Below are 13,858 nucleotides of genomic sequence, written 5' to 3'. Positions count from 1 at the left end.
CACTACAGAAGGTTCTTTCCCCCCCGCTCTCTTGCTGGTAATAGCTCACCTTAAGTGATCACTCTCGTTACAGTGTGTATGGTAACACCCATTGTTTCATGTTCTCTATGTATATAAATCTCCCCACTGTATTTTCCACTGAATGCATCCGATGAAGTGAGCTGTAGCTCATGAAAGCTTATGCTCAAATAAATTGGTTAGTCTCTAAGGTGCCACAAGTCCTCCTTTTCTTTTTGCGAAAACAGACTAACACGGCTACTACTCTGAAACTTAATTTCACAATGTTCCGTTAATCAGTTGGATACTCACAAAATGTAATGCTTGGATCATATTGAACAAAATATGCCAATCAAGACTGCCGAGTTACTTGAAATATGACATAAGAATATTGGAATTCACATCCTAAATTAGACCTAAGGTCCATCTAGTCCAATATCCTGTCTCTGGCCTTGGTCAGTACTGGATGCTTCAGAAAAATCTCCTAGTGGACAATTATGGAGCAATCTGCCCATATGGGACGTTCCTTCCAAAACCCACTCAATTAGTGATTGGTTTGGCCCAAAAAACCCTGTCCTAGGATTTGGGACACTTGGGTTCTATTCCCAGCTCTGCTGCTGATTTGCAATGTGATGTTAGACAAGCCATTTCCCTCATACCTCAACGGGCTCATCTGCAAAAAGGAGCTGATGCTTACCTTGGTTTATGCAGTGCTTTGAAATCTATGGGTGAAATATGCTATGTAGAGGCTAAGTATTACTGCTCCCGATTTACATCTCCCTGACTGAATTGACGATAGTAGTATTGCACCTGATTCACACTGCTGTGAGGAAGATCAGTATTGTATCTTTATCACTCTTAGTTACATAGCCCCAAGGGCACCCATCATTTTTAAGATGAATAAAAAATTGCGGGTCCCCGCTCTGAGGATCTTACATAGCTACTTAATTCCAGCCGTGTTAAAGTAACCTCCATGGTCGCATGTGATTTTTCCAGAACCCTGATCTCTAACTGCATCGATCCAAGAGTAACAATAAATAAGCGGGATAATGAAGCGATTGGCTTCTTCAGAAAGGAAATGTCAAGCTGCATATGGAAACATCACCAGCAAAATAATGGCTTCTGCTGCAGTAGTAGGGGTGAGGCATTAATCACTGAACAGACATGGGCAGTGGTATGTTTGAAAGGATTTACTTGCAAATACGGGATGGGGGGGGATGGGAGAGGTAGCACTTTCCATGCTCCATCTGAGAGGAGAAATGCTGCAATCCCTTTGGAACTCAAGTCAGCTGGATTCAGGAAAGTGCTCTTTGTATTCCTGATACCACTGCCTCCTTTGCCCCAAGCAATATTTCGGGCCTTGCAAGGTTCTTTCTGTTAGGATGAGAAATCAGCGAGAAGAGTCATTTCTTATTATCAGTGTAATCTTGTTTGTTTTCAACAAATGTAGGCACGATCCTCTTTCTCTGAACACAGTAGGCAAAAGCATCAGCAAAACATTTCCTTGTTCAGAAATCCCCAACCCTGCCACTCCAGGGAACTCTGTGCTCAAGGTCATGTCTACACGAGCACTGTTGTCAGTATAACTTATGTCGCTCAGGGGTGTGAAAAAACACCCCCCTGAGTGACATAACTTACACCGACAGTAGCACCAGCGTGGACAGTGCTATGCTAGGGGGAGAGCTTCTTCCACTGACGTAGACTCATAGAATCCTAGAAGATCAGGGTTGGAAGGGACCTCAGGAGGTCATCTAGTCCAACCCCCTGCTCAAAGCAGGACCAACCCCAACTAAATCATCCCAGCCAGGGCTTTGTCAAGCCAGGCCTTAAAAACCTCTAAGGATGGAGATTCCACCACCTCCCTAGGTAACCCATTCCAGCGCTTCACCACCCTCCTGACATAGCTACTGCTGCTCATTAGGGGTGGTGTAATTATGTCGATGGGAGAGCTCTCTCCCTTCGGCATAGAACAGCTACAAGGGAGATCTCTTAGTTCATGTGACTTGGATCTGAGCTGCCGTGCTGTCTAATGCCTGGGTAGCAGAGCCACAGCCCCAAGTTATTATTTATGACACAAAGGGGCACGGTTGCTCCTTCAGAAAGAGGGGGCTTGGCACAGCGATTGGCTTTAACAAGATCTATGATGGTCGATGGGTCTAAGAGTCACCTGCTAAAGGCAAGGGGACTACCTGGTCAGGGCAGACGTTCAAGACCAAATTTTGTCCATTAGGCTCTAGCCCTCTTTGGCCACTGAAGAGCTGCATCAACCCAGGTGGACTTTTGGAGGGCAATTGTGGCTTAGGTTAGTGCGCTACCCGCCCGAAAGAGTGTGCATGTAACGTCTGCCATCTTAGCCAGCACCACAGACCTCCAGAACAAGAATCATGAGTCTGTACAGTTTGAGTTAAAGAGCAAGCTCTGTAGATGGGGAAATGAAGACCCAAATCCTCTGTGGATGGGGGGCATGTAACAAACACTGGCCAATGGGTTACATGGACACTCTTCACCATGCCTACAGCATGTGCTCCTCTCTGCAGCCAACCAGTTCTCATGGCCAGTGTGGAGAGATGTGCTGGGTCATGTTACCCACTTCTCACTGTCTCCAGTCCCTGTGCTCAAGGGAAAAGCAAGGACTGTAAATATCCCTGGCATCTAGAAGTCCACCTTCTGCCCTCCCCCAGCCCCCTTTCCTGCACTCCCGTGCAAAAAGCAGGCATAGATTTGTCCCTAAAGATCCACTGGCACTTTCTGGAAGAGCTGGGGTTTGCCATGTCGTCCATGGCCACCATTTCCTCACCGGCCACATGTTCTGTGCAATTTCTGTCTGCCTGATTCCTACCCCTGCACCCCAGAAATGGCTCCATTGCAATGGCAGAGGTGAATTAAATGTTTGCATCTGTACAGTTCATAAAGCACTTTGGGATCATTCCCGGAGAAAGGCTCCATATAACTCTATTAGCTTGTAAAGCAAACATGGAGAAATAGCCTGCTGGTCATAAACAAGCTGTCTGCAATTTGTCCTGGGCAATATATGCACTGGATCTTATTCAGAAAACAAGATGTGCTTTTTGTTTTTATACTGATGGGCATCGCTCCCAGGGATTCAGTCCTAATATAAATATTGGTAATAGACATTGTATGTCACTCTTTTCAGTAATAGAGTTTAAAAGGCATATAGTGGCAGTATAAATACACATGGATATATCTGAGAACTCTGTTAGTTACAGGCAGACTGGTCTTGGCTGCTGCTCCTTCTGTATCCTCCCACACCATCCAGTGCACAGGGCATCCACCAGTTTCCACCATTTATTTCAGTCTTGTGCTGGTCTGTTCAGGCTTCTGAGTGTCACATTGATGGGTCTGGCATTTTTTTCTATTGGTTGGTGTCCTGTTTCTCCAGGTCACCCTCTTCATTTTTTTTCCAGATGGTGTTGTCCATATCATCACTTGCCACGGAAGTTGCGTTGGTAGCATCCTTAAAGCATGTCCTAAATATGTTCTTCCTCTACCTTTCCTTCTTCTTTGTACCATATTTGATGCTTTAAATTGGTTTGCTCTACTTTAGAATTTCCAATGTGGCAAGAAATTCTTTTCAAAGAACTCTGAAGATCTTCCACGGGCATTTACTCTGAATGCATTAATTTTCTGATCAATTTCTGCTACCGATTTTCAGGACTCTGCTCAGCAAAGGAGGACAGACATGATGACTAAGACTTCATGTCTTTGTTTCAGTGCCAGTCATGCCACTTTTCCAAATCTGTTCACACCATGTAAGCTGTTGGCAGCCTTTGATATTTGTTGCTCGCCATCTGGCACGGTGTCACCATCTTTGCACAACTCACTCCCTCGATAGTTTGTTTGTCCACTCTTGTGGCCACTTTTGGGACATGGGTAGCCGTATAGTTTGTCTTCCTTGTTAAATGAACAAACCCGCTTGTTTTGCAGTATCTGCAAAATGCGGGTTTTTGCTTCCGTTGAGCAACGTGTTGAAAATGTCATCAGCAAAAATGAGGTAATCCAAATGTGCTTTATCATTTGCCCATAAAATTGCTCAGTTGCCCTCTGCAGTTACTTTCCTCGTGACACAGTCAATGACCAGGGCAAACAATAGTAAGGACATAATACACTCTTGCCTTACTACAATTGTCTCTGCAAATCATTGGCTGATGTTGTCAGCATCTCTGAATGCACATGCAGTGTCTCGGCTGTTTAACGTGCTATATATCTGGTGTATGGTCTGTGTTCTCACCAAGCCTCAGGGTACATCTACACCACAAATTAAGGTGTAAATCACAGATAGGCATACCTGCACCAGCTTTTAATCTAGCTAACATTGGTAACAATAGTAGTGAGAGGCATGGCAGCATGGACTTCAGCACAGGGCAGTCACCCCAATGTAAAACTATTGTGCACCCCAGGGAAGTACTTGAGTGGCTAGTCTGAGCTGAAATTCATGCCACCCCATCTTCATTGTTATTATTACCCAGCCTAACTAGGTAGCTAATAAAGCTAGTTTGCCTATCCCTGCTACAATCACACCTCAATTTGTGGTGTAGACATACCCTACACTGCATCCAAAAGGATTAAAGTGATCCTTGGATGCACAAACAGAGGGATCTTGAGAAGGAGTAGCGAAGTTTTATTACCTCTGAATTTGGAACCGGTGCAACCATTGCTGGCATCCTGTGTCCAGTTCTGGTGTCCACAATTTCAAGAAAGGTTTTGATAAATTGCAGAGCATTCAGAGAAGAGCCACAAGAATGATTAAAGGATTGGAAAGCCTGCCTTATGGTGATAGACTCAAGGAGCTCATTCTATTTATCTCAACAACAATAACGTTAAGGGGTGACTTGATCACAGTCTATACGTGAGTACATGGGGAACAAATATTTGATAATGGCTTCTTCAGTGTAACAGAGAAAAGTATAACACGATCCAATGGCTGGAAGATGAAGCTAGACAAATTCAGATTGGAACAAGGGAGTAACATTTTAATTGCGAGGTTGATTAAACATTGGGAAAATGTCCCAAAGGCTGTGATGGATTCTCCATCACAGGCAACTTTAAAATAAAGATTTCATGACTTTTCTAAAAGCTATGCTTTTGTTCAAACAGGAATTATTTCAGGGGTGCTCTAGGCCTGTGTTAGAGAGGAGGTCGGACCAGATGATCTCAATGGTCCTGCCTGGCCTTGCTCTATGAATGTATAGTGTTATGCTGAGACTTTTGGCATTCCGGGGATTTTCCCTCAGTCCTGGTGAATCATGAGATAGGGGACAAAACCGCAGCAATGTTTACCACTAGGCCTCTGCTACCAGCTCCGACGTAATTTTAATGGTTGTCCTTTTAAGAACTATTAGAGCAACCTCTATGGCGGTGCCCTGGTGGAGGGCGTGTCAGCCTGTCTTTCAAACGGTTCAAAGAGTAGGGCTGAGTGATTGGGTGTTCGAATCCCACACTGAGCCCAAAGAGGTTAAAAGGACAAGACCGGGCCTAGTTAGCCCTGCCTCTACAGGCCTGCAGAACATGCTCCAGCTGGAGAAGCAGGTTAAAAGGAGCTCAGGACCCCAGGCTATGTAGGGAGAGTGAACAAACCCTTTTCCTGGAAGACTGCGCCTGAGACAGAACCATACTGCTGGCAAAGCCCACAGGAGTGCTTTCTCCAACTCCCATCAAGAACTGACAGGCCCTGAGGGGCTCTACTCATCTCTGAACTGTCAAGCTCCTGATTGTTTGGACAATAGCGGCTGTGGCCCAAACTGAAAGAGAGTACGAACAGGAAGTGGCCCAAGGCAGCAGACGAGGAGCTTCCGTGTGGAGGGCTCTGACAATGCTACTCCCCAAGAGAGTCCTGGGCTGGGACCCAGAGGAGAGGGAGAGTCCAAGTGCCCGTATCCTTCCCAGTTGACAGCAAGGTCCCAACGCAGACCAAGATTGTGATGCCTTCATCTTAAGATTAGGGGCCAGGCATCTCTACCCCTTTTGCTTAGGAGGTGTGAGACTGGAATCTAGTTGCTCTAGTCACGAGGCCCACGGGGAACTGTACCACAGGCTGGTCAAAAAAAATTCTGTCAAAATGTTTTGGGTGGAAATGTTGGTTTTCAGCTAAATGGAGGAAATACAATTGAGTGAATTTCAATTAACGGAAGTGTCATAAATATAAAGGGAAGGGTAAACCCCTTTAAAATCCCTCCTGGCCAGAGGAAAACTCCTCTCACCTGTAAAGGGTTAAGAAGCTAAAGGTAACCTCGCTGGCACCTGACCAAAATGACCAATGAGGAGACAAGATACTTTCAAAAGCTGGAAGGAGGGAGAGAAACAAAGGGTCTCGGTCTGTCTATATGCTGTTTTTGCCGGGGATAGACCAGGAATGGAGTCTTAGAACTGTTAGTAAGTAATCTAGCTAGGTATGTGTTAGATTATGATTTCTTTAAATGTCTGAGAAAAGAATTGTGCTGAATAGAATAACTATTTCTGTCTGTGTATCTTTTTTGTAACTTAAGGTTTTGCCTAGAGGGATTCTCTATGTTTTGAATCTAATTACCCTGTAAGGTATCTACCATCCTGATTTTACAGAGGGGATTTTCTTACTTCTATTTACTCCTATTTCTATTAAAAGTCTTCTTGTAAGAAAACTGAATGCTTTTTCATTGTTCTCAGATCCAAGGGTTTGGGTCTGTGGTCACCTATGCAAAGTGGTGAGGCTTTTTATCCAACATTTCCCAGGAAAGGGGGGGTGCAAGTGTTGGGAGGATTGTTCATTGTTCTTAAGATCCAAGGGTCTGGGGCTGTGGTCACCTATGCAAATTAGTGAGGCTTTTTACCAACCCTTATCCAGGAAGTGGGGTGCAAGGTTTTGGGAAGTATTTGGGAGGAAAGACATTTCCAAACAGCTCTTCCCCAGTAACCAGTATTTGTTTGGTGGTGGTAGAGGCCAATCCAAGGACAAAGGGTGGAATATTTTGTACCTTGGGGAAGTTTTGACCTAAGCTGGTAAAGATAAGCTTAGGAGGTTTTCATGCAGGTCCCCACATCTGTACCCTAGCGTTCAGAGTGGGGGAGGAACCTTGACGAAGAGATATAGCAGCCCGGTGAAGTTGGAAGTAAGAGTGCAATAAAGAAATAAATGCTAACTCTATACTCATAGCTTAAACTGACTGAGGAAAGTGCCAATGGTAGAATGCTGGCATTTTGGAAGAACTGTGTAAGCACTGAGATTGCTAATACTTGTCTGGTTCTGTTTAAGATGTGATACTCTGATCAGAAAGCCCTCTGGAATTTAGTAGGGTCCAAACCAATAGGGGTTTAATCTGTCTTTCTACAGTATTTATATGGGCATTATTAGCTTAGTATTTGAACATCTCCGTTCTTAATATATTTATCATAACAAAACCCCCAGGAGGGAGGGAAGTGAATTAGTCCCATTTTATAAATGAGGCGCTGAGGCACAGAGAGATGAAGTGACTTGCCCAGGGTCACACAGGAAGTGCCTGGATCCCTAAATAGCACTTTAACTACATTTTTATTCCATAGAAATTTAATAGGGCGTCTATAAAAATACTCTAAAAAAATTCCAAATGGAGCTCCTACTCTAGATATGACGAACCATCCCTCAGAATTCTTGCAGGGTTCTAATATTCTATTAAATGGCATAGAGGGGTCCAAAACCTCTAGAAAGCTCTCATCAGCGATCCAGTTCTATACAACTTTCCCATAAAGGTAGTGGAGGCCACGTAGAGGGTAAAAGCTATAGTGCAGTGGTCTGAAATTAAAGCTGTTGCAGGTATCTAATTTAATGTGACATTAATTGGGTAGTGAGAGAGCATAAATGAGAATCATGGAGTATGTGTGTGTGCTGGAATGTTTTGTTAAAGGGGGAACATTGCAAATGCTAACCTCGGCAATCCGGAATAAAGAACGGTTGAGTCTTATACCTCTGGGCAGCCATTACTGTCAAAGGAGTTGTCAGAAAGGACGAGTCTCGGCTGATGTAGATCAGCACAGCTTCACTGAAGTTACACTTGGTCAATGGAGCTACACCAATTTACGACAGCTGAGAATCTAGCCAAACTTCACCTTTAGTGGATGATTCACAAGGCATGTCTGCACTGCACATTTAAACCAGACTCTTACCAGGGTTTTAGACCGTCCCCCCTGCCATCCATATAGAGAAACCTCTGATGTGGGTTTGGAGATGCTTTAAGCCCAGGCTAGCCCACTGTAAGTGTGGCTTAAGCCTGGGACCTGGTTTAATTTGGGATGGAACCCATCCACTTTGTAATGAGGATGCCGACAAAATCACTCTGGTGCTGATAGTCCGCCTATGTCCTTCCCACAGTTCCCCCTAAAGAACAAATGAGTTCTCTCTCAATTGTCACAACTGACTACGAAAGAATCCTAGAGAAAAAACCTGCATGATCTTCATCCGTGGTTCAACTGTGCTGTAAAGATATACACAACGGAACTCAGCTATTGCTGTGTGAAATCCTTGGACTTTTAGCATGAGATCAGTCACTTTAGACCATTTGAAACTCCCTTCCTCCCTTACTACAAAACAGACCAATGATGCTGAGCTTCAGGACCAAAAGCTCCTCCTTTGCCCAGGAGGAGATGGGAGATAGGTAGCTGGGTGTGTGATTGATGTTCCCATCACAATTGCATACATCTCTTTTCTAGCTGGGATGTTTTGATTTTGGGATGGTTGCTGTGTCTGTTAACTTGTTGGTGCATTCTGTAAAAGCCTAATGGATAGAGCTCTGGGCTGCGACTCACAAGATAAGTGTGCTCTCCCACTGACCTGCTATGTGAACTTGGGCCAGTCACTTCACCCAGCAATGCTGCTGTTTCCCCTCACAAGCAAGCAAACCTGATGAAGACTGGAAGTTCTTTGGGGCAGAAACGCTCCCTGACTGTGCCTTCCACAACAGAATCCTGCTGTCTTCCGGGGCCTCCACTGGGAGGAATCATGTGCCTCAAACAGAAGACCAGGGGTGCCCAGGAACTGCTCAGACTGGCAGCTCACCCAAATCAGTGGAGAAGGGGGCTAGCAAAACTCTAACTCACAAAGGGCCCTGCCAACAAAGCTCCTGAATGCGGGAGACATAAAGCCTCACCGTATGGCTGTGGCGCACAACTTAAGCCAGAAAGAGACACAGGAAGTTGTCTGAGCAGCTACGTGAATTCCTGTCTAGCCGTTACTATGAATCCTGCTTACTTGTCTGACTCGAGCCCAGCCTCACACCCTGCTTCCTATCCTCCTTACCCCAGACCCCCATCTGTTCCTGGTTCCTGCTTTCCTGCCTCGCTCCAGGTCCCCATTCCTATGCCCTACCTCTGATCCTGGCTCCAGCTCTGACCTTTGGCTGGGCTCCTGACTGTGACTCCAGCTCTGGTGCCAGGTGCCTGGCTCTAACCATTGGGCCTGACTGCCCACACCCTGGTGCTTACATCTAGATACTATCATAATACAAATAATAAGGATGCCCAAAGCTTTGGGAGGATATTCTTATATTGCAGAGTAGTAAAAATCAGACTAAAATATAAGTACATTTCTACACTATTTATATTTTCTGGGATCAGTCTCAAATAATTTTGATTTATTAATCTGATTATGGCTAGTGTTCCACGGTGCACCATTGTATGGTATAAAGTCAAATTCTTCCATGGACTGTACACAATAGGGCTAGATGGGGTAAAAATCCATACAGAACTTAGCCCTATTTATATATGAGAATAAAGACACACACACGCGCGCGCACATTTTGACTTCACCCACCCTCCTCACAGTACAGATCTTTTCTAATGTTTGTTTCTCCGTGCAGGGTCTCACAGGCTCTGTGATTTGCTGAAAGAAAGCTGTGGAGTATGTTAATTTCTGTGGGACTTAGGCGGACTCATAACTCTTGGAGATTAATAAGAATCCAGGAAGTATCTATCTTCTGGTGATGCTTTCATTTGCGCAGTAATAAAGCTTGCCTTTCTTGTTTAATAAAAACAATGAGGAAACAAATGGGTGTGCAGGTACTGAAACTTGGAGCATGGAGGAATGTTTTTTATCATGCTGTAAGCACCCAAAAGGTGAAAATCAATCTTCTCTGGAGCTGTTACCCCATATGTTACCCCAAACTCAAGGCACAATCCTGCAAGGGTGCTGGGCAGCTGTTGGAAAATACAGAATGAATGTCCTCCTGCAGGTTGCTGAGCACACAGCATTCCTGGGAGATGCTGAGTCATCATATAGTTGCTATGGTTAGGAAGGGCCGCATCACCAAATGCCAACACTGCTTCTGTTTCCTCCACCTGCACCTGTATCCAGACAGAGAACCTGACCATGGATGCCTCTACCCAGATCCTGGTGTGGATTTGCAGAGACTGTGGCCTTCATTTCCCACTCACAGAAAGTTCGGCTGGGGGAACCATCCAGTGTGAAAGGTGTCTGCTGGTGGAATCTCTTAGGAAGCAGGTGGGAGAGCTACAGGAGGAGGTGACTAGGCTGAGGAGCATCCGTGCCTACGAGGAATTCATTGACAGTGTTCACATGGAGACATCCAAGGCTGAGGAAGCTATCCGGCTAGAGAGGACTGCTGTCACACCACCGGGGGAGGAGGATATGGCTCTGTCACAAGGAGGACACTGGCTGTTGGTTACGTCTGGCAGCAGTCAGTGCTCCACCCCTACTCCCAACTCACCCACCACAGTCATGAAGAACTGTTATCCTGCCCTGGCAAATGAGGGATGAGGAACCAATCCCAAAAGTGGAGGAGAAGAAGCTCTGTACTCCCAAAGTTGGGAGGATCTCAGCCACAACTCCCAGGAGGAAATGTAGGGTAGAGGTGGTTGGTGACTTTCTTCTGAGGGGGGCCAGAGACACCCATCTGTCAGCCTGACATGGCATTCCAGGAGACATATTGCCTGCCAGGGGCCCATAACCGAGATGTTATGGAGGGACTATTGAGGATCATCTGGCCTTATGACTACTACGCCATGCTACTGATACATGTGGGCCCTAATGACACTTCAGTGTCTGACCCTGAGCAGATCAGAAGTGACTACAGAGCTCTGGAAGTAAGGATGAAGGAGTTGGAGGTGCAGGTGATGCTCTATACGATCCTTCTGGTCAAAAGTAGGGGCCAAGGCAGAGATAGATGCATCCTGGAGGTGAATGCCTGGCTGTGAGGATGGTATTGCCAGGAGGGCTTTGGCTTCCTTGACCACAGGATGCTGTTCCAGGAAGAAGGACTGCTAAGTAGAGATGGGGTCCAACTATTGAGGAAGGGGAAGAGAATATTTGGATACAGACTGGCTAACCTAGTAGGAGGGCTTTAAACTAAGTTTGAAGGGGGCAGGTGACAAAATACCATAAGTAAGTGCAAAACCTGTTGAAATGGCAGAAGTTTTAAATGTCTTTTTTGTTTCAGTTTTCACCAGAAAGGTTAGCAGTGATTGGTCATCTAACATAGTGAATGCCAGTGAAAATGAGGTAGGATCAGAGGCTAAAATAGGGAGGGAACAAACTAAAAAATATTTAGACAAGTTAGAGGTCTTCAAGTCACCAGGGCCTGATGAAATACATCCTAGAATACTCAAGGAGCGGACTGAGGAGATATCTGAGCCATTAGTGATTATTTTCAAAAAGTCGTGGAAGACGGGAGAAATTCCAGAGGACTGGAAAAGGGCAAATATAGTGCCAATCTATAAAAAGGGAAATAAGGACAACCCAGGGATTTATAGAACAGTCAGCTTAACTTCAGTACCCAGAAAGATAATGGAGCACATAATTAAGCAATAAATTTGCAAATACCTACAAGATAATAAAGTGATAAGTTACAGTCAACATAGATTTGTCAAGAACAAATTGTGTCAAACCAACCTAATAGCTTTCTTTGACAGGGTAATAAGCCTTGTGGATAGGGGGAAGCAGTTGATGTGGTATACCTTGACTTTAGCAAGGCTTTTTTTACTGTCTCACATGACCTGACTTACAAACTACAAGTAAATACAACCTAGATGGAGCTACTCTAAGGTGGGTGCGCAAATGGTTGGAAAACCCTTCCCAGCGATAGTTATCAATCAACCTGGAAGGGTATATTGAGTGGCTCCTGCAGGGATCAGTTCTGGATTCGATTCTATTCAATATCTTCATCAATGATTTAGATAATGGCATAGAGAGTACACTTATAAAGTTTGCAGACGATACCAAGCAGGGAGGGATTGCAAGTGATTTTGCGGACACGATTAAAATTCAGAATGATCCATAGAAATGGTCTGAAGAAAATAGGATCAAATTCAGTAAGGACAAATGCAAAGTGCTCCACTTAGGAAGGAACAATCAGCTGTACACATACAAGTGGGGAAAGACTGCCTAGGAAGGAGTACAGCAGGAAAAGATCTGGGGGTCATAGTGGGTCTACATATGAGTCAACAGTGTAACATTGTTGCAAAAAAGAAAGCAAACATCATTCTGGGCTGTATTAGCAGGAGTGTTGTAAGCAAGACATGAGAAGTAATTCTTCTGCTCTACTCCCTGCTGATTAGGCCTCTGCTGGAGTATTGTTTCCAGTTCTGGGAGCCACATTTCAGGAAAGATGTAGACAAACTGGAGAAAGTCCAGAGAAGATCAACCAAACTGATTAAAGATCTAGAAAACCTGACCTAAGAGGGAAGATTGAAAAAAACTGGGTTTGTTCCATTAGGAGAAGAGAAGACTGAGAGGGGATCTGATTACAGTTTTCTAGTACATAAAAGGCTGTTATAGGGAGGAGAGAAAAAAATTATTCTCAGCCTCTGAGGATAGGATTAGAAGCAATGGGCTCAAGCTGCAGCAAGGGCAGTTTAGGTTGGACATTCGGAAAAACTTCCTGTCAGGGTGGTTAAACACTGGAATCAATTGCCCAGGGAGGTTGTGGAATCTCCATCAATGGAGATTTTTAAAAGCAGGTTTGATAAACACCTGTCAGGGATGGTCTAGATTAAACTTAGTCCTGCCATGAGTGCAGGGGACTGGAGTAGATGACCTCGTGAGGTCCCTTCCAGTTCTATGAGCCTATGCTCAGCAGCTTTCAGGATCAGGTCCCACTGCTTTAGCCTGATGTGTTAAATGTGCTTCATTATTTGTATTACTGCAGCACTGAAGGACTTAGCTGTGTTAAATGTACACAGAGCAAGAGACAGTCCCTGCTCTGAGACACTTACAATCTAAACAGGCAAGACAGACAATACAGATTAGCAAACCACCTGTGATATATGTTAGTCACGGTGTGGAATGCGCTGCTGGAGGGTGCTCAGATGCTCCGATGATGGGGGCAGTATAAGAACTTCCACAGCACAGAGTAGTGGAATTGGTGGGAACCGAATCCAGGTCTGCTTGATCCCGATAAACACATTTTCACCAGTGCCTTTTGCTTAGTTTCATCTCCCCGCCCCAATACATATTTGTTTGCTTGGGGACTGCCTTTTCTTTCAGTGAAACAAATAAAAACCGCAAAAGCAAATTTCTTGCAGATATGTCATATGAAATTATTGCTGTTTAAAATTATAATCTATGGTTTTTCTACAGAAAAGCTATTTTAGGATTTTCTTTGTTTGGATTTTAAGATATGCCTCTCCCCTTTCTTTAAGTGCATGTATAACTGGTCAGTGTGTGCTACAGTTGTACCCCGAGGCCTGCTCCACAGAAGAGAGTAGTCTGCTACATGCCCTGGCAGCTGGCTATTCAGGTCAAGCTGTGGAAATGCATGTTTACAGGTCTCTGGCTCGACCCCTGGTATCAGCAAAGATGGTGGCTCTCACACATATGCAAAGCAGAGTGAGAGTGGATCTGCGCATGGATGGGAGACCTAGCTGGAAAACCAAGGGAACTATA

The sequence above is a fragment of the Lepidochelys kempii genome, chromosome 5, assembly GCF_965140285.1.
Source record: "Lepidochelys kempii isolate rLepKem1 chromosome 5, rLepKem1.hap1, whole genome shotgun sequence".
In the NCBI taxonomy this organism is placed as follows: domain Eukaryota; kingdom Metazoa; phylum Chordata; order Testudines; family Cheloniidae; genus Lepidochelys; species Lepidochelys kempii.
This window is presented reverse-complemented; position numbering follows the sequence as displayed.